Source organism: Sinocyclocheilus grahami, unplaced genomic scaffold (genome assembly GCF_001515645.1).
Source record: "Sinocyclocheilus grahami isolate Dianchi unplaced genomic scaffold, SAMN03320097.WGS_v1.1 scaffold2936.1, whole genome shotgun sequence".
Taxonomy (NCBI): domain Eukaryota; kingdom Metazoa; phylum Chordata; class Actinopteri; order Cypriniformes; family Cyprinidae; genus Sinocyclocheilus; species Sinocyclocheilus grahami.
This window is the reverse complement of record NW_015508109.1, coordinates 15,486-21,227: the sequence shown is the minus strand read 5'-3', so window position 1 is coordinate 21,227 and position 5,742 is coordinate 15,486.

Genomic DNA, 5,742 nt, shown 5'->3' with positions numbered 1-5,742 from the left:
GTGTGTTGAGTTATTTTGAGGGGACAGCAAATTTACACTGTTATACAAGCTGTACACTCACTACTTTACATTGTAACAAAGTGTCATTTCTTCAGTGTTGTCACATGAAAAGATATAATAAAATATTTACAAAAATGTGAGGGGTGTACTCACTTCTGTGAGATACTGTGTATATATATATATATATATAAATAAAAAACAGACAAGGGATTTTGATTATCTCCCTTCAAAAGTGATACAAGACCTTCTTTTGGCATCTAATCATGAGTACATCTTTCTTTTAGTGTCTTTTAGTCTCTTTTGACAACATAGAACACAAGATTCTTTTGAATAGCTTGAGAATTATATTATTTCTTCATAAGCATTAGCATGGCTTAGGTCAAATCTATCTGACTGCTGATACTTTGTGTAAACAAATAGATGTATTATCAAACACAATTATGGAGTGCCACAGGGCTCAGTATTAGGTCCTCTGCTTTTTTCCCAGTATATGCTGTCCCTGAGAAACATTATCATCAGAGTCCAGTATATTATGCCAACAGCCATGTTTCCACTGTCGGGCAAAAGGCCAGCGTGCTAGTGCATGCCAGGGCCAGTTGAGATTTCACTATCACTACCGGGGCTTGATCGTGTCTACTTGGGGTTTCCTTGGGGCCAACAGCCAGGGATTTTCGGCTTGCCGAATACTTTGGTCTAAAGAGGGCTAACTGGGGCTTGAAGAGTGGTCATGAGCAAAGGCAACAAAACCTTTTACTACAGTTTATCCGAGTTAGAAGTAGGTAGGCACAGCTACTAATTTCCCAAGTTTTCGTATCAAGAAATCTGTACTTCTTGTATCCCAGATTCTAAATATAGATTGTTACCTTCCAGAGCATTGGTGAAGTGGAGAAGGACCCTGCTTTCATCAATCTAGCCTCCCCAGAAACTCTAAAGTCCACTACCGAACTTTCAGAACTCCTTCGCCTCAGTCTTCTGGTCCCTGAGTTCCCAAATCTGGTGGTTACCGAGCTAGCAGTCAAGGACCTACACACCTTAGAATGGACCACTCACCCATTCTACCCCCTCCTGTGTCCCGATCATGGGAAGTCATCCAAAGCCCCGTCATCCTCGCTGGTTCCATCCAGCTTGCCGGCTTCTCCCTTCCATTGGTTTCACCTAGTGCCCTGGTCCTCAGCTTGGCCTAGGTGCATTGATTCCTTGGCTCCACCGCAGTCTGTTTGCCCATCGGCTCCACTGTGGTCCATCATCCTACAGGTTCAACTGGGCTCTCTTGTCGTTCTGGACCCGCCTTGATCTTCCCGGTCTTTGGCTCTGCCTGGGTCTCCACTTTGGTCAGTCGATTCCTTGGATAAACTGTTGAGCCTCAGCTCTGTCATGGGCTATTCCACCAGCTGCTCCATGGTTATCTCATCGATTGCTGGCCCCTCCACGGACTTTTATGACAAAGAGTCTCACCCTTCTTCCCTCCACTCTAAAGAGTGTATCCCCCTCCCTTCACTACGGTTTTAGTTTACCATGCCAGGAGGTACCTACTGGGAATCAGGGTAATGCAATGTTCAAGTTCAATTTCTGTTTTCCTGTCTCCTTTTTTCACGGTTTCGAATTCATTGTCACAGTGATTTGGTTTCTTTTGTCACTAGCTAGTGCTTCCGGTGCCACCAACCACCAAAGCCTGTGGGCCCAGCTCGTCCTCCTCCTCCTGTGAGAGGTCTCCGGCCGCTGCCACAATGCCAGGGCCCAAACCCTCCATCTGCTGTAGGTGAAACAACTGATAACAGCTCTCAGTGATATGTGTTGGGTCCCCGCTATGATAGCAGCAACATTCACAAATGTTTACAGAACAAGCGGGAACCTAGTGTGCCTGTAGCTTTCTCCATTTCGGTTTTATCATGTGATAGAAAGTCTAAGGCCTTCTCAAGCCGTACGGCTGACCCATCTAATCTGTGGCCTATTATGCATCAAACTAAGATTGTTGAGACACAAAGTAATGTCATCAAGTTAGCATTTTTAAACATTCGCCCACTAAAAAATAAATCATTTCTGATCAATGACAACCACAAACAACCTGGATTCATCAGTTGACGTCTAAACATTTCATCCATTATAATTAAGGATGTAGCACCATCTGATCACTTCTGTATTTTCTTTGATATATTGATCTCTGTTATCACTAAATCTACTGTAGATCTGTCTCTGTCAGAAAGAGATGCGTTAACGAAAACACTAGTGTGCTATTTATGGAGGCTATATCTTTAACACCAAGCATTTCTGCAGACTCTGTTGATCTTCTCCTTGATTCCTTTAACTCAAAAGTTAAGAATGTTATTGATGATATTGCTCCTGTAAAAGTCAATAAGAAGACTGGCAGACAAAAATCACCTTGGAGAAAATCAACAGCAGTAGAGAGTATGAAAAGACAATGCAGAAAATCTGAGCGGATGTGGTGGAAGACGAAACTTGAAGCTCACTATAGCATCTATAAAGACAGCCTTCATGCTTTCAATGTGGAACTAGCCATAGCTAGATAGACCTTCTTCTCAAACCTTATAAACAGTAACTTAAACAACACTCACACACTTTTTGCTACTGTTGAGAGACTGACAAATTTTCCTTTTATAAGCAAGATTATTGAAAAGGTAGTTTTTAAATCAGCTGAACAACTACTTAAACTCAAATGGATAACTGGACAATTTTCAATCTGGTTTCCAACTGCATCACAGCACCGAGACAGCACTAATTAAGATAATAAATGATATTCACTTTAATTCTGATTCTGGTAAAATATCAGTGCTGGTACTACTAGATCTCAGTGCTGCGTTTGACACGGTCGATCATAACATACTTCTAGAGAACCTATAAAGGTAAATATGCAGATTTAAGTATGTAAAAGCTAATAGAACACTGATGAAAATATTGCTTCAGAATAAATTGTTTACTCCACCAAAAATCTCAGTGATGCAGTTATTTTGCAGGGATATTTTGTATGGAATATTGTCTGCTGACATGAAAAGTTCACTGTATATTGTAGTAATAAATACCATTTATTACAGCATTGATATTTTGTTTTCTTTTTAATTTATACACATTAAATATTACATATATGTAATAAAATGTGTATTTCCATTACAGGTTTAGGTCTTAAATTTCATATAAGGTGGTATTAAAAAGGTCTTAAAAACTCTTAAATTTAACTTGTTCAAGTCTGCAGAAACCCTGTTTTAGTCATTATGCCGCCCGCAGTTGGAATCAGCTTCCAGAAGAGATCAGATGTGCTAAAACATTAGTCACATTTAAATGCAGACTCAAAACTCATCTGTTTAGCTGTGCATTTACTGACTGAGCACTGTGCTATGTCCAAACTGATTGCACTGTATTTTATGCATAATCTTTTTCTATTTTAAACTTTTAAATTAATTTTAAATCAATTTCTAAATCATTTTTAAAGTTTTTAAGTTCCCCTTTTATTGATGTGATTTTTTGATTATTTTACTTCCTTTTATGTAAAGCACTTTGAATTACCATTGTGTATGAAATGTGCTATATAAATAAACTTGCCTTGCCTTGCTATGCTCACGTCATGTTTAGTTACTCTTTTTGTATTCAGTCCCTCAGTTTCAGTCAGTCCTAGATTGCCTTTACTTTTCTTCAATGCTCATTGATTATAGTCTTTGCCTTAAGATTTTAAATACAAGGCTGTAGATCCTCTGCTCCTCCTTCCTTCACCTGGCCAGTGTAACACATTAGGGTTGTCACATTATTTTGGTAATTGAGTAATTGGTCGACTATTTTGACAATGAATCTAATAATTTGGTGGTAAGAAAAGGGGAACGAGATACTGCGTCCCCTAGAGAACACTATGGGGGAATGCCATCAGCATGACCAGTGTCTTAAGCACAAGTCTAAACACAACAAAGAACATGACATTGGCCGGCGACAGCTTACAATGACACTACTGGCGTGACCTTGAGTATAAAAGGGGCATTTGTATAACACATCATTCACTTCTTTTCTGAAGGAAAACATGAAGCATGGCGAGTAGACAGTTTCTAATTACCCCTCTTAGGGATTCATGATTACACGCATAACCTGATATGTTCATTTTCGAATGGGAACTGGCACTGCATCCCCTACAGCAGTGAATCTCAACCTTTTGGTGTACCGGACCCCGGTCCAATTCAGAACCATCCTCAAGGATCCCCAGAACAAAATTGACTCATCTATGAATCATTTGTGTCTTTGTGAGGACCAAATGCAGTAAAGTATAATTCAAGTTAGTTGACTTGTCCAGTATTTGGTCATATCATCAGCTATATTGGATTTTTCTTTCATGGGAACATGTCATGTCAAAATATACAACATTTATACAAAACTTCATACTTTATACGGACCCCCTGGCCTTACGTCAAGGACCACTAGGGGTCCACGGACCCCTGGTTGAGAAACACTGCCCTACAGCATGCTATGGGGAACAAAATACCCACTCTGCTATGATAAAGGTATGAGTGTCTTATTGACTGACATAGGTGTGTCCAAACTTGGTCCTGGAGGGCCATTGTCCTGCAGAGTTTAGCTCAAACCAGCTCCAACACACCTGCCTGAAAGTTTTTTGTATGCCTAGTGAGACCTTGATTCACTGGTTTAGGTGAGTTTAATTGGTGTTGGAGCTAAACTTTGCAGGACAGCGGCCCTCCAGTACCGAGTTTAGAGACCTCTAGACCTACATTAAATTCAAGTCCTCTAAATAAGTTCCCGTCCCTAAGGTGTACACCAATGCTAAAAACTGGAACCGATAAAGTCCTGGCTTAACCCTTCTAAAAAAAGGCATAACCATAGGCAGAGCTCATGGCTTGGTATTCCTGAGAATACCTTTAAGGGAATAATATCACTGATAGGAGATCTGAGAACAGAAGCCTCAGCAGGATAAATCGCTTAAGCCAGAGGAGGCCTAAGTTCTATGGTCAGGACATCTTCCAAGGAGGCTCACAGAAAGCCTAGTGACCTGGAGTTGCTATTCAGGCAGAGGTCTTATCTTTGTCAACCTGGCAACCATGTGCACGCGCTCTCTCTCTCCAATGTGGATAAACGCGCTTGCTTTCTGAAAACACCGGTTAGCTTGCAGTTTAACGATCTCCACTTCAATATCCTATTATCAGAAGTGTAATTCATCAAGTGTTCATTTATGAGAGAGAGAGAGAGAGAGAGAGAGAGAGCGAGAGAGGCTGTGTGTGTATGAATTACCACCGTTATATAAATTAAATATATATATAAATATAAATTTATTAGAACGAGTACATTATTATTTATGGGCTTAAAAACAAGATGCAAACAATCAGAATATTGTACCTGGTGGGGAGTGCACAATGTAAACATGAAACATATGCCATTACCTATGGCTAGAGGGCTAGAGTGAGTTTAGTTTCGCTTTCACAACGAAACACAGCATCTTCACGACATGGCGGCAACAACAACAATATTACAGCGAGAATAAAAGTTACGCCTTCTTTCTTTGCGTGAACATTTGGGCGGCGTTATGCAAATCTTCCCCCATCGTGACGTAGACATGTGGGGGCGTGTTAGAACGAGTCGTTTTAGGTAGGTGTGGCTGACTCTTAACTTTTATAAAGAATATCTCTTTGGATTCGAGACTTTAGTCTTTGCAACTTTGCAGATCTTCTTTATGCACCAAGAGCTTGTAACACTCCAAAGAGAAAGGAAAACTTGAAATTGCATCATATGACCTCT